This window comes from Zea mays, chromosome 5 (genome assembly GCF_902167145.1).
Source record: "Zea mays cultivar B73 chromosome 5, Zm-B73-REFERENCE-NAM-5.0, whole genome shotgun sequence".
Taxonomy (NCBI): domain Eukaryota; kingdom Viridiplantae; phylum Streptophyta; class Magnoliopsida; order Poales; family Poaceae; genus Zea; species Zea mays.
The window spans coordinates 198,986,139-199,001,836 of record NC_050100.1 but is presented as its reverse complement, the minus strand read 5'-3'; the positions used below and the strand labels follow the sequence as shown (position 1 = coordinate 199,001,836).

At 49.6% G+C, this 15,698-nt stretch overlaps 2 long non-coding RNA genes across 2 annotated transcripts; both read left to right on the top strand.

Moving 5' to 3' along the window:
• Positions 1-9,240: 9,240 nt before the first annotated feature.
• Positions 9,241-15,410, top strand: LOC109939302 (uncharacterized). The gene is made up of 2 exons (XR_002262511.2): positions 9,241-9,654; positions 15,126-15,410. It is a non-coding gene; the product is annotated as an uncharacterized lncRNA (long non-coding RNA).
• Positions 10,965-14,096, top strand: LOC103627534 (uncharacterized). Its single transcript, XR_002262510.1, has 3 exons — positions 10,965-13,296; positions 13,409-13,525; positions 13,986-14,096. It is a non-coding gene; the product is annotated as an uncharacterized lncRNA (long non-coding RNA).
• Positions 15,411-15,698: the final 288 nt, after the last annotated feature.

Genomic DNA, 15,698 nt, shown 5'->3' with positions numbered 1-15,698 from the left:
ATTGGATGCCTTCTAATCTCTCTTTTAAATAATATCGTAGACCATTAAAGGCTAATCCTACTAATTGTTTTTCTGCTAAATGAATTTGAAAGCATCGGTTTCTTGTATCTCGGAATCTTCGGATGTAATCATTAACCGATTCATCTTTTGTCTGCCGTAACGACACTAAATCTACCAAATCCAATTCATAGTCACCGGAGAAAAAATGATCATGAAATTTTTGCTCTAGATCCCCCCATGATGAAATGGAATTAGGAGGTAAAGTGGCATACCATGCAAACGCGGTTCCTGTTAGCGATAAGGAAAATAAACGTATGTGAAATGCCTCTGTGTCGGCCAATTCTCCCAATTGTGCTAAGAACTGGCCTATATGCTCTCGTGTGTTTTTCCCTTGATCACCCGAAAATTTTGCGAATTCGGGTATCCTGGTTTCCTGTGGGTATGGGTGGTGATCAAATCGGCTGTCATAAGGTTTCCGATATGATTGCCCCCCAGGGACCATGCTTACTCCGAGCTTATCTCGGAACGCCCCGGCTATTTCTTCCCTTACTATATCAATGGCAGCCGGTGCGAGACCACCGGCTCTCTGGTCAAACATAGGTGGGGTTGGCTGGACATTAGCATGTTGTCTTTCCCCCCATTGGTTTGAGTTACGTGGTGCATTTTCATTTGCCCGATATGGGTCATAGGTTTGATCGTTTCTTTCCGGCCTTCTATGTGGGGCCGGAAAGCTTTCCTGGGCTTTGGATCCTGAATTAATGGGCTGGTGCATCGCATAGTGTGATGGGAAGTGTTGCTGGGACGGGCGAGGATTCATGTAATAATCCTCCTCAAAAGACTCATGTGCGGACTGTCCGGATACGTACCCGGACCGTCCGTGGTTATATGCGGACCGTCCGTCGTTGTATGCGGACCGTCCGACTGGGTAGTTTGGGTTCTGTGCCGTGTGTGGTGGCTCGGGCGCATATCTAGGTAACTCATTAAAAATAGGCCCGACTGTTGCTGGCCCGGACGGTCCGCGCTCACGTGCGGACGGTCCGGGCATGTGCAGATCGGCTGGTTTGCTGCCGATTTGCGGTTGCTTAGGGTATGTGTCCATCGGCATCCCATAAAGGGGTTGTGACTGGTCGTGACAACCTGTAGCCGATGTGTTACACGTGTTATCTCCTAACTCAACCTCGTGCGAAGGAAAATTCGTGGTACTAGATTTATCAAATGCACGTACTAGTCTCTTAAGATCGCTTTGCATACCCCCTATGATGTTCTGCATTTGTTCACGCTGATCTTCTACATAATTTCTAAGAGATTGCAGATCGTTGGCATTACTTACATTGGGGATATCTGGCGAGGGTTGGAGCGAAGCCGGATCCGTCGCCCGATGTCGGACGACCTTGTTGTTCCTGTCCACTTTGAAGTTGGCCAAGAACTTTGCTTTCGCCTCCTGGATCATCCGCTCCTTGTGCTCCTCAAACTGGAGCTGCTCGTCAGCCGGCAAGGTTTCCCAAGTCGGCTCTATGATGTTGCTTGGAGAAATATCAGAGCTATCCCTTGAACCGGCCATTGAGGGCCGATTTGATAAGCTTAGATATGTCTTCCCCAGCGGAGTCGCCAAAAAGTATGTTGACGCCTTTTCGGAGCGCCAAATACTCAAGAAGAACCGGCGGCGGTGCTCTCTGCACAGGGGCGGACGGTCCGCGGCCTGGCGCGAGGCGCGACGGTACTCTCTGCGCAGGGGCGGACGGTCCGCGGCGCAGGGCCGGACGGTCCGCGGCCTGGTGCGCGGCTGGGACTTCTGCCTGACGGCCGGACGGTCCGCGCCCTAGGGCCGGACGGTCCGCGCGTACGCAGGGGCGGCGGAGGATCGCCGGCGTCGCCTGGATCTCGCTCCCGGGAGGGACCCCGTCGGGGAGGAGAGATCCTAGGTGGTGTCTAGGCTCGGGCCGGCCGACCTAGATTCCTCTAATCGACGTAGAGCCGAAGAGAGACGAAGAATTTGGGGATTGGGAGGCTAAACCTAAACTAGACTAGAACTACTCCTAGGATAAAATGCGAATAAAAGTTGTATTGATTCGATTGTTGATGATTACAAATCGGCCGTAGACCTCTCTATTTATAGAAGAGGGGGGCTGGACCCTTTACACAACTGATTCCGAGCAAATCCCGCGAATATAGCTAACAACCGTAGCACAAAACTCGGAACCCTAATCTGTTCTGCGCACGCGCGGACCGTCCGGATCGCGGACCGTCCGGCCTCAGGGCCGGACAGTCCGCCGCTCAATTCTGGTTCGAACAACATGCATGCTCATGATCATCATATATCGTCTCTCTGTTCCCTTGTCTACATATGAGAGAGAGGTGGACCACCAAAGTTTTACAGTACTCCACGTACTGTTGCTCCTGAGTGACACAATGATATGTTTGGCCACCTACGAGGCTATCAGAGGCTACCAAGAGAATATTTCTAGGTTTCCCTTCCCTCCCCGCGCATCTTAATTTTGACGTCCTGCCACTTCATGATTGTCCTCCGCATACCCTAACCATTCCAGTACCATCATCGTCCTGCTAGTTGGTTGGTAAAGGCAAAGAGGGAAAGGATCGGGGGTACAGTACATGACGATGCAAATCTTCTTTTTCCAGCAAGCATTGACCGCTGTACTCCTTTAACCTAATTAACGCTTCGATCCAGTACGGCTCGGATTGGCTAAAGGACCTGTTTGCATCTCAAGAATAACTAAATCAAAGGGAGCAAAGCTTAGATCGGAACAAAAAGAGCTGAAAGCGACTAATTAAAACAGCCAAAAGGTACAATTTTAGGCCTTATTTTTAAATCCAAGTGTCAACTAAATTTTAGATCTTCCTTAGAAGCTGGTTAAAAGTGACTAAAAGATACTTTTTTATATCGTTTTAAGCGTTTTTAGTTCTTACTATTTAGATTTTTTCGTTTTGAAGTGACTAAATTTTAGTCATTTTTATTTTAGCTTCTAAACAGGCTCTTAGTCGCTTTTAGCTTATAGCGAGGAATACACTTTAGTCAGTTTGTAGAGCAATAGCGTAATCACAGTACCGCAAGCTGACGTAACGCGCCGCAGTTCCCTCCAACCGTAACCGGCACATCGCCGTCCATCACGAGCAACCCGCCGTACCGCACACGGCAAATTGAGCGACATGTGCGGGAGTCACACTGACAGCGCCCTAGAGATGAGGTAATCAGCGTTGGGAGGGGGTGTATACGTGCAGTGCACCAAGTTGGGGCTGGGCTCAAACATGTCGGCTGTCGATTGCATCCGAGACCAGCTGCGGCCGCGAGAAGGATGGGGCGGACGAGACGACCGCGCTCGCTGATCCGGACGGCGGACCGCCGCTGGCGCTGGACGATAGCGTATGGATTGCACTAGTCTACAGCCTAGACCTAGAGTCCGGGAGAGAGAGAGAGCGGAGGTTCGATCGATGGCTACTTCCAGTGCACGACGCGGACCTCTGGCTGGCGAAGTCAGCTCGGGCGGGCACATCTCTCGCTCGTCGTGGACGTTAGGATTGGGCTGCCGCTTCATACACGGCGTCATGGTAAACGATGAGTAGAGATTAGCTGAAAACGACGTAGCCAGAAGCCAGTGGTGTTTTTTTTTTTAAACAAAGAGATCAATTGTGGAAGCTGAAAACGACGTAGCTGAAAACATCAATTGTGGAAGCTTTGTTCCAAGTGAAGATGGGCATGGAGTTGTCCATGCTATGGTAACCACGACCGTCGAAGAAGACGAAGGGCCCAGCTGAACCTTTCGAGGTCAAGAGTGCCCAGCTGAATGGTTCTGCCAGTGGAGGCCATGTCTCCTTGCACCTGCCACCAGTGACTTCGGACGCTAGGATTTTACTTTGTTAGGATCTGGAGGACATTCTTCCTATATTTTTTTTTAAAAAAATAAAAGAATATAAGTAGATAAAATATCATATTACCTCATATAAGATAATAGTATAATGATAGGTACCATAAAGATCAGCTGCCACCAGGTATACAGGGGCATAGGAATACGATAGCAGAGACATGCCACGGCAAGAAGATACCACCTGTCAGCACGGGGCAGCCTCGGACGTAAAAGTGGGCATACTAGGGAATTTTCAGAGTTTTGTTTGGCCGTGGGCAGTGGGGGCACTGGACTGCTCACGCCTCACGGTCTTCGAGCGCAGTGCGACGACCTGCTCACAACAGTGGCTCCACGCCTCCACGGACCACTGGTCACCACACCAACGAACGCTGCCTGCGCCAAAAGAGAGAGAAAAAAAGGCAGCAGGCAACAGGGACGTGGCGAGGCCTTTTTTTCTTTTGGCCGGGCTGGCTGCCCAGGCGGCACTGACCTACTGGACCATCCGCACCGAAATCGATCGGAGGATGGATGGATGGATGGAATGGGTGCCCTGAATATTCCTCGGGGCAATGTTTGGTAGTACTGCGTTGCTGCATCGTTATCGCTTCCAAGCGTTTTCATCCGAGCTCAATGTCTTGTGTTTTTGCTGCCGCAGTGTGTGTCGAAAGTCGAAACTCGGAAGTATGGGTCGAAGCGTATCACAGGAGCAACATCGTCATTTTAGTCTTTATCTATCTTGATTTTGGATCCGATCCGATCTATTTGAGGACGGACGGAGAGCGCACTGCTCTGCTCCATTGAGCGTGACCTGGGTAGCGCGGTCCTCATTCGTCCTTCCCCCAGCCCGTCGGCGTCACACCCTATATATCCGCGACCCACCGGCATCTCGATTGCGGCGCCACCCTATCACATGGCTAGCAGGGCAGCCCATCATCCGGCCGTCCGTCGTCGCCGCACCTGTTTGCCTCCGCTGCCCCGCCTCGCCTCGTTCCCCGCGCCGGGCTCCTGTCGGCCACCGGCCGCCCACTCAGGACGCACCCCGGCCCCACTCCGCGCGGTGGCATGCATGGCCGCCCAACACGTACCCGCGCCCAATCACCCCTTCCGCATTTCCCAGCCCGGGCGGCCCCAACACTACAGCCGCCGCAGCCGAAGAACGAGACACGGACGATCCGCGTGCACGGCGTGCGGTGCTGGCCGGAGCTCGCCTACTGCCGGCCCGCTCGCGTCTTTTACCGGTTGTTGCTGGTGCGTAGTGCGTTGCGTTCCGGCACGCTGGGCCGGGCGACTGTTCACTTCCCTCGACTCTCGTCCACTCCCCCCTCCGTCCCCGCCTCCTTCCTTTTTCCAGTACAAGTACGTGTTCGTTTGGCGGGCTCGCTGGTGCGTGAACGAGCTGCCATCATTGCAGTGCGCTCGCTCTCCACGCCTTCTCGGTAGCTCCGTTCCGGCGTGGTTCGGCGGCTTTGCTCCGTTACGTCGGTATCGGCGGCTCTGTGCTCCTCCGTTCAACGTTACAGACGAAACGGGTGTCTCTACGGACTGTGTTTCGGCCAATCTTTTCCGAGCTCCATAACATGGCCAAAGGAGAAACGATGCGTAATGCACTGCATGTGGTCGTCCAGGTACAGCTTAGGAGAACACATGCATGCATGTCCAAAATATCAATGTGGTGGTATGGTTTAGGTTTTAGAGCCACGCACGCCCATGCCCATGCTCTGTCGCTTTCGTTTAGATATCTAAAAGATCGTGGTATTCAGCGATCTTCGAAGGCAGGCCCGACGAACGAGACGAGATCGCTCCGGCCCCGGTGCTCATACATACCACTTTGTTCCTAATAAAGCCTGATCCACTGCTAGCTAGAGGCCCAGGAACACTCGTGAACCCAATTTGACAAATGCAGGCCTGTTCAATTTTTCGTCAAATGTCAAGCGCACTGGAGTTCCCCACGTTAGTATTTCTCGAACGAAAAACAAAAAAAAGGTAAATATACTGAGGCCCGTCAACAATAGGCCTAAATTGGATACAAAATAAACGCGGCCTTAGAAGCCCACTAGGCTAAAAAGATTCCTAGAAGCCCACTAGGCCGAAAAGGAATCATGACCTGTTCAACCAGACCGCCACGGTTCTGCTTCTGCCTCAAAAGTGCTAGCCCACCTCTTTTCTTAGGCACTTGGAATATATAACGTGCTAAAAAAAAGAGTTCACAGGAGAATCAGGATATTTCAAAGCAACCATTTTTTTTTCAAAAAATCTAAAACCAGCTCGAGATCCCCCCCCCCCCCCCCCCCCCCCCCACCAACTCTAATTTCGCCAAGTAATAAGTATAAGTATATGTCGCGAGCATTGTCTGGTTGGGTCAATTCGAGCACCGCTTGAGGCCGTGGGCCGTGGTTATATATTTTGTCCATAAATATTTTCCTTCTCTCATACAATATGCTAACTATATGTTTTGTCCATAAATATTTCCCTTCTCTCGTAAATTTTACTCCAATTAATCCATCACAACATATGCGGAATAAGATGAATGCATGGATATCCAAATTAGGCCGTGAGATTACATTCTATATTATGAAAGCAGAACGAAAACGGCGTCGGCTAGGCCATCCACGTCGTCTGAAATTCAGGTGGCCGTCGGATTTTTCGTGGACGCTCCCTAGCGGCTCGGCGTCTCCATGTGTCGTGAAGGTTCGAGAACCCATGAGAGCAAGAGCGCCTCCCTAGTACACATCCGAGCATATTCCCTTCCCTCCCCTTCTTCCCCCGTCGCCTTTCCCTCCCCCGTCCGCTGCATTCCTTCCTGTCCCATCCCCGAGCAGAAACCAACCCCACCACCACCGCGCCCTCCTCCTCCGCCCGATCGTCGGCGCCATGACCGGCGCGGCGGCCCCCGCGGCGGCGCCTCCGCGTCCCAGCCCCACGTCGCGGCGCCCGCGGGGAACAGAGCGGGATGCGAGCCGGTGCGGAAGGCGGGGCCCGTGACCATGGAGCACGTGCTGCTAGCGCTCCATGAGACGGAGGCCGAGCGGGAGGCGCGGATCCGGGACATGTTTGCCTTCTTCGACACCGCGGGCAGTGGGCAGCTCGACTACGCGTAGATCGAGGCTGGCCTCGCCGCTCTGCAGGTGCCCGCCGAGTGCAAGTACGCGAGGGAGCTGCTCCGCGCCTGCGACCGCGATCGCGACGGTCGCGTCGGCTACGATGACTTCAGGCGCTACATGGATGACAAAGAGCTCGAGCTCTACCGCATCTTCCAGGCCATATACGTCGAGCACAATGGATGCATCCTCCCCGAGGAGCTATGGGACGCGCTCATCAAGGCTGGTATGTGTTTCCTAGGCCGAACCACGCTTCTCGCCTCCCTGATCCCCAGTATCTGTGCAGCCGCGCCGGTGATTCTGGCCACCTCGGTGCTGTGCTGACGCACGACGCGTGCGCGGTACTAGGAATCCGGCGCTTTGCGCGTAATGTAGTTGTTGTGGCATAGTAACGTCTGTTTGTTGTTGGGTGCGTGTGTGTCAGACAATTAGAACCCAGCCGTTGCAGTTTACTGGAGTACCTTTTACTTTACTTATTTTGTTAACTATGTTACTATAGTAGATGTTAGTGAGTGTTGCTAGGTGGCCGACGGAAAATGTTCTCTGCAAATGGAGTTACCGATACAAATTACTTACTGGTACTTGGACTTGCAGTTCCTGGCGCATTCTTCTACATGCATTCAGTAATACATGAGAGTAGCAGAGAGTTTGACCTCTAAGATGTGTTCAAATATGAAAAATGTGTAAAATGGTTATCTATCATTATCCCTGTTAAGTAAGATCATGTTAAGCCTATTGATCGTCACATTATCTATTGCCATAATGCTATAACTGTTACTACTGTTGCAAAATTGAGAATCAGATTAATTAAATTTCCATTAACTTTTCCTAGATAAGATGTACGGTTACTACTACCATGATAGCTTTTTGTGCTATATTACTATATATTAAAGCTGGGAGCAAATCTGGCCACTGGTGCGTCCACGTCAGCGATTTTCTTCTCCGTCGTACGATCCTCATCCAACGCTCAGACTCACACCTCTGGTAGCCGACGGTCCTCTCCCGTCTTCAGCGACACCCAAAGTTACGATGCTTCTAGACTCCTCTCCCTCCCACGGCTCGGCCGCCGCCTCTCTTCAATTGCTCGGTCGCGGCCTCTTCTGAGCTTCACGCCGCCCATGGCTGCCGCCGCTCCCTCTCTCACTTCCTCCTCCCACTGCAACCCCATCTGTACATCACGTCCGGTGCTGTCTTTGCCTTCAGTTGCTGCAGATGGTGGCCATGGGAACTTGAGCAGTCCAGGTATATAAGGTATCCATCGATTCCACCCTCACAGCTGAGCGACACATACCCGCAACCACCCAAATCTATGTGCATCCTCCTGCCACCCACGTCGGCGTGGCCCACACTGCATCCGGCCCACCCGCCACGTGTCCCGCTCCGCATTCGGCCTGCCCAGTGCCCGCTGCGTCACGCGCCCGGCATTGGCCATCAGCTTCACACCGTTGCAGGCACTATATATTAAAGCTGGGAGCAAATCTGGCCACTGGTGCGTCCACGTCAGCGATTTTCTTCTCCGTCGTACGATCCTCATCCAACGCTCAGACTCACACCTCTGGTAGCCGACGGTCCTCTCCCGTCTTCAGCGACACCCAAAGTTACGATGCTTCTAGACTCCTCTCCCTCCCACGGCTCGACCACCGCCTCTCTTCAATTGCTCGGTCGCGGCCTCTTCTGAGCTTCACGCCGCCCATGGCTGCCGCCGCTCCCTCTCTCACTTCCTCCTCCCACTGCAACCCCATCTGTACATCACGTCCGGTGCTGTCTTTGCCTTCAGTTGCTGCAGATGGTGGCCATGGGAACTTGAGCAGTCCAGGTATATAAGGTATCCATCGATTCCACCCTCACAACTGAGCGACACATACCCGCAACCACCCAAATCTATGTGCATCCTCCTGCCACCCACGTCGGCGTGGCCCACACTGCATCCGGCCCACCCGCCACGTGTCCCGCTCCGCATTCGGCCTGCCCAGTGCCCGCTGCGTCACGCGCCCGGCATTGGCCATCAGCTTCACACCGTTGCAGGCACTATATATTAAAGCTGGGAGCAAATCTGGCCACTGGTGCGTCCACGTCAGCGATTTTCTTCTCCGTCGTACGATCCTCATCCAACGCTCAGACTCACACCTCTGGTAGCCGACGGTCCTCTCCCGTCTTCAGCGACACCCAAAGTTACGATGCTTCCAGACTCCTCTCCCTCCCACGGCTCGGTCACCGCCTCTCTTCAATTGCTCGGTCGCGGCCTCTTCTGAGCTTCACGCCGCCCATGGCTGCCGCCGCTCCCTCTCTCACTTCCTCCTCCCACTGCAACCCCATCTGTACATCACGTCCGGTGCTGTCTTTGCCTTCAGTTGCTGCAGATGGTGGCCATGGGAACTTGAGCAGTCCAGGTATATAAGGTATCCATCGATTCCACCCTCACAGCTGAGCGACACATACCCACAACCACCCAAATCTATGTGCATCCTCCTGCCACCCACGTCGGCGTGGCCCACACTGCATCCGGCCCACCCGCCACGTGTCCCGCTCCGCATTCGGCCTGCCCAGTGCCCGCTGCGTCACGCGCCCGGCACTGGCCATCAGCTTCACACCGTTGCAGGCCACACATGTTGTGTTCGGAGACGCGGACGCGCCGTCGTGTGGTTGTATTTGCCACGCCGGAGGCGGAGAAGAAGCCGCCCAGCGCCCACCACCAGGTATCCTTCGTCCGTATCTGGGAAGTGGCTCACTGCACGGCCACCTACGCAAGCGCACATGCTCTGGAAACACAAAAGGAGATTCCGACAGTGCATCTTTCTACTCGCCCAAATTTTTTAATCTTCTCTGATTTGGTCTCTCGGTTGGTGATTTGGTGCTGCTAGCACTAGCACATCCTGTGATAGCAGTATTTCAGTTTAAGAAGCAGTGGGTAAATTTGAAAAATAATTGGTGACTTCCACAATCTCTCTTCATGAGAGACATTGCCAATCGATGCACTGCACAAGAGATGTTTTGTAGATAAGATGACATCCAAGATGTTCATTTTATAATCTGTTCACCATCGTGGAGAAAAATATGATAGATGACCTTGCGATACAATTTGTGCTACCTACATATTTCTGTCCATATGAGCATTTGTGTACAGTAAGTGTAGGGTAATAGACTATAAATTTTGCACTATAAAATTTAAGAATCAAATTAGATTAGGATCGAGAACTATATCTATTCATTTTTGAACTAAAATTTATTAAAGGTCATAATTTATTGTGAATAAATATTTAGATCATGATCTATTATCGTTCCTACTGCTATACTTTATGTACTATCATGATCATGTTAACATGCTGGTTGATGTTTTGTTACAAGGAATATTAGCATATGGTATTGTCGGCGTTTCGAGACCGGGGGGTCCCCGAGCCGACGAGTGAGTGTGCCGCGTGCCCCAGCCCAGATGGGTCGAGCGCGTGGGCGAGCGCAAAGGGGGGAGAGGCGAGGTGTCCGGAGACGGGCGTGAGAGAGGTGGAGATCCCGCAGCCTTCGTGTTCGTCCCGCGCCCAGGTCGGGTGCGCTTGCAGTAGGGGGTTACAAGCGTCCACGCGGGTGAGGGAAGCGAGCGGCCCCAAGAGAGCGCCTGTCCCGTCCTCGTCCCCACGCGGCCAACCCTCCCTAAGAAGGCCCTGGTCCTTCCTTTTATATGCGTAAGGAGAGGATCCAGGTGTACAATGGGGGTGTAGCAGAGTGCTACGTGTCTAGCGGAGGGAGAGCTAGCGCCCTAAGTACATGCCAACGTGGCAGCCGGAGAGATCTTGGCACCCTGCTGGCGTGATGTCGTGGCTGTCGGAGGAGCAATGGAGCCTGGCGGAGGGACAGCTGTCGGAGCGGTCGAGTCCTTGCTGACGTCCCCCTGCTTCCGTAAGAGAGCTGAGAGCCGCCGTCGTCACAGAGTTTGTGGGGCGCCATCATTGCCCATCTGGCGGAGCTAGCCAGATGGGACACCGGTCTTGTTCTCCGTGACCCGAGTCGGCTCTGTAACACCCCTGGTGTTACGAGAAACTAAAACCTGGCATGACATCATATGCACTTGCATTAACTTGCTTGATATACCTATAACGTATTCATTAGGTAAATTTTTTTGCAATAACTGTGATGTTGTGTATTAGAGTATAGGACTTAGTTTGAGGATTTTGTTTAGGCAAGTGGAGGTAAGTCATCTCTTAGACAAGTGATAAGTTGACTTTGAGTCTTAAGTACTAAGGGTGAATCTTAGAACCCAGAGCAACCTTACTTTTAACAGCTAAATCAAAGTGGAAGAATCACTCGGGGAGATGGATAAACTTCAAAACCATAAATTAGAGCTCAAAAGTGAAATCTGAGATCTGGCCATAGGTTGCCAAAAGTCAAAATACCAAAGTTATAGAGTTTCCAAAACCAAGCAACTTTCATGTGTTGAGATTTTAAAGTTTTGAAGAGAAATTTGGAGTAATTTGCAGATTTCCAACTTGATACAGTTTTGGTTCAGCTAAAAACAGTTTGCTTTACTATTTCTGGACCCCTGTATGTTTTAATCTGGGGGATTTTGGCAAAAGGTTGCTATAGTAAACTTGTAGAGTAACTATAGGAGAACAACGTTTATTAAGTGTTTAAGCCCTAAATCTATATTAAATTGGTATAAAAAGGAGCCTAAAGATGCAGTGTTCAGTTTGGAAATCAGACTTAAGATAAAAATTCAGTCCTGCTGATTTTTCAGTCTGAAGCAGATTTGGGATACTCCTTAAGGGCTGATCCATATAGTTCTAGGCCATGAGTGTTGTACCAAAGTGGAAGCCCATACTTTGGTGTGCAAGTTTGATTAAGGGTAATGCCACTAAAACCAGTTGTAACTGACAGTAACAGTAGTTCAAAGATTCAATGTGCTAAATCTGAATTCAGACTTAGTCTTATTTCAGCACACAGACATTGCGTGTTTGGCTCAACTTTGGAGCTCTCTAGTGCTTGGTCCTTGGAGTATTAAGCCATACCTTTTATAGCAAAGTTGAAGAAAATATATTTGTGTGCAAGTTTCCTTAAGGGAGGATGGCTTGGTTCTATATAAAAATCACAGAAAAGGGTGCCTAAAGATGGGCTGTCAGGTTCTTGGAGTTTTCAGATTAGGAATAGTGAACAGATTTGAGTTTCAGCATTTGGCTCTACTTTGGGGCTGTGTGGTGCCTTTTCTAGGAAATTTTAAACTGAGATCTTTATAGCAAGAATGGAGGTTATTTATAAATGAACAAATGTCTTTAAGGGTGAGGGACTTGATCCTATACAAAACCTGGAGAAAAAAACTGGTTCCAAGATCAGCTGCCAGGTTGGCTGTAATTGAATTATGTTCAGTCACTGAAAACTGAATTTGTAGTGCATGATGCCGGTTTAGAGCAGTTTTGTGACAAATTCATGCGTTTTGGGCTAAAAGTTCTATAGCAAGATGGAAGATCATCTGAAGGTGAAACAGTTTTATGTGAAGAGTTGGGCTTGCTACTGAGTAAAATGTGGAGAAAAAGGTGTTGCAATTTTCTATGTCAGGTTGGGGGTGAGCTGTTTCAGTTAGCTGAAACTGGGTGTTTCAGTCTGTTTGCTCTACTTTGGTACACCATAACTCTTGTTCTGAGTATTTTCAACCTTGGGTTTCTATAGCAAGTTAGTAGATCTATGGTTGGGAAATAACTCTTGTGAATTAAGATGGATCTGTTGCTATTGGAAATTGACAGAAAAAGGGGTCCCAATTTGGTCCTGCAGTCAAGTTCGACTAGTTCAACTTGGATATAAAAAAATATCTGCAGACAGTATCCCAATCTACTACACGCTTCCAGGAAACTCTAAAAAAATGGATGAGAATAACTCTATCCTGAACAAAATGGGGAGGGGTTCACGTGAATAAATTTTACAGCTCAGGGGCAGCAGAGGCAGAATTGAGCATATCTTAAATGGTGACTCAGCTGCTTGTGTGTTTTGCTGTCAGCACAGGATTAAGCCTCCACCCTTTACCTCTCTGTATATTGGTCCTGTGTGGAGTGGGGAAGTGAAGCCACGTGCCTACACTCATGTAACTGCTGGTACTTCGAGGTCCCTCCTCATCTTAATTTCTTTGAACCCAGCTAGTGCATTCACTTTGTCCCATTTGCTTAAGAGCCAAGCTGAGGAGCCTTCGCTTCCCCCTTAGTTCAGTTCACCGTGGGTTGTAGTGGCTCACGTCTTCATGTCTGTGTTAGCGTTCCCCTAGCCGCACCTGGTGTTTGCCCAGGTTCTTCGCACGGCGATTCCCTGTGTTTGATGACCACGCCATCCAGTTCTCCGCCTCATCGTGGCCAACACAACTCGAGGTGTTTCTCGTCCGTTGTGTTTGTGTTCTTTGATCATCTAGTGGTAGTGATGCTCACTGACCTTTTCCTTTTTACTCTACCGTTCTGGATTTATTGGAACGGCGGCTCGTAGCTGGTGAATGTCGTCTGGAGCAGCCTCACTATCGCGATCTGATTCCCGAGTCAGCTCCGCTTACGTTTGGGTGTTTGGTGGTGAAGAAATGAAAGTCTTGGGGCTGCGTAGGAAAAGGTTTTTTTGTACTTTTCTTTCCAATTTCAGATTATAGCTGAGACCTAGAAAATTACAGAAAAATACTAAAAACGTGAAACCAATTTTGTTGAGTTCACCAAGGTGAGTACTCTCTGATAGAAATATTCATTAGGCTTGAACAACAACTTTTGTGTTTAGGCCTTAATTAAAGTAACTTGCTAACGCTTGTTTTAGTTATAGAAATATAGCTCCAAAAATGCTGAAACTTTGTGGGAGGTTTAATATGTCTAAAGTAGTGTTGGGTAAAAGTTTTAATGTATTTGGAGATGGTTTGTCCGACTAAATTCAGTTTAGGCTTTTAGATCAAATGTTAAGTATAGGTATAGGTAAGCTTGTCATGTGCTTGGTTAGAGATGTTTATGTTCCCCACCTCTCCTTTGTGAGAGTTTGCATATCATATCATTACATAAGCATTCATGTATTGGTAATTGACTTGTAGAACACCTAGAAGAAGTGGTGTTTAAAGAAGAAGCCTGCCCCAAGTACTGTTGATCCAGTGGTGGAGTCTCATCTAACTGTAGAAAGGTTTTGGATCTTCTCCTGCGATAAGGCAAGCCCCGGTGCATTTGCCACCTTCCTTGTGTTTACAAAATTTTTATCACTTATATGCTGCATTAGGTTATTGGAGTTGATTGATCAAACCCTTGATGCATTACCATCCTTGAAAGCTTGATTACCATACCTTGTTACCTGTTTAATAAAAGCTAGTGATGCTTAGTCACGCTGATAGATTAAGAAAAATGTTTTTGATCGATGACTCATGTTTTTACAAACAAGAAAATGGACTTGAAATAATGAAGGCATCAAGACGTTGATAAATTCATTATCCAAGCATGGCCCCTCTGTCAGGCGCCAAATTTTTGAAATAGTTTAAAATGGGACCAGACACTGAGCAGGAAAAGTCGCCCGTCTGTGTCGATTAAGGACCGTACCGATTGTTGGCCTGCTGATCTAGGACCTTTTATCTGGCCACATACCTCGTCATGGGTAAGCTTGAACCCGGCTATTCCATACGTGAAAAGACAATCGCGCACTGGGAGTGGAGAGATGGCGAGAGTGGCACGTACCCTCCTGGCAAAGGACCGCCTAAAAGGGGTGGTGTGCTCTCGGGTGGCGCGGACCTGTTCATGTGATGGAGGGTCCGTGGGAATGGTAGACATGTGCAAAAGAGTTAAGGGAAGCATATGTCGTGTGGTTGGAGATCCCCAGCTGGGTATTAATCGATTCGGATCGCCGAACTTCTCGGATATGAAGACTAGATCTTCGACCTTCAGCGTAGATAACAAGTGAAATTAAAGTTGATAAAATGAAGCTAGTTTAGGTCAAGTGAATGATCTAGATTAGGCAAATGCTAGATTCAGGCTAGAAGATTCAGGTAATAACCTAACTTGTGAAGTAAAACTTGGCTTAAGGATCCATTATTAGTAAGCTTGCTTTTCTGCAAAAAGGAGTCCTTGATAATTGATGAGATTTTCCTTGAGTCCCAAATCCAGCATACCCTTGATAGTCTTTTCTTTAGTCGGGCAAGTCTTGCTGAGTAATTGCGTACTCAGGGTTTTATCCCTTGTTGTTTTTGTAGGAGAAGTTTTATTCCCTTATCCTTTGGGTAGTTACTTCATGTGGAGGACTTGAAGCTTAGAATGTTTTTATATATCTCTTATGGAAAGGCTTCACCCTTCCAATTATTGTAATAAGTTATGCACTTCGAGTACTATCAAGACTTGTAATAAATACATCTCTTTCTACAATGTAAAACTTGAGTTCTGGAATGTAAAGTGTACTTTGTAAAAGTCTTCCGGTCTATCTCCAATGTGTGTGTATCAAATGTGATTACTGTAATATACCTGTTATGTGGGAGATCCTTGGGATGAGGAGTTCCAGTTGGTGAACTCGATAGCCTTGTTAAGTTACCTGGTACACGTGCACAACCATCCGAGGCCAGTAACGCAAGGATTGGTGCATGTGGGCCTGATAACTTGGGAGGGCTGTCACAGGCTCGGGGTAGGATGATGATGGCGCTTCCCGTTGACGTGGCGGGCCTGTGCCCTAGGTCGGGCGACGTGGGGGCTCCTCCGAAGCCGAGGTCGAGTCTGTCTTCCGTGGCCGAGGCCGAGCCCGAGCCCCCGGGTCGGGCGAGGCGGAGATCGTTCGG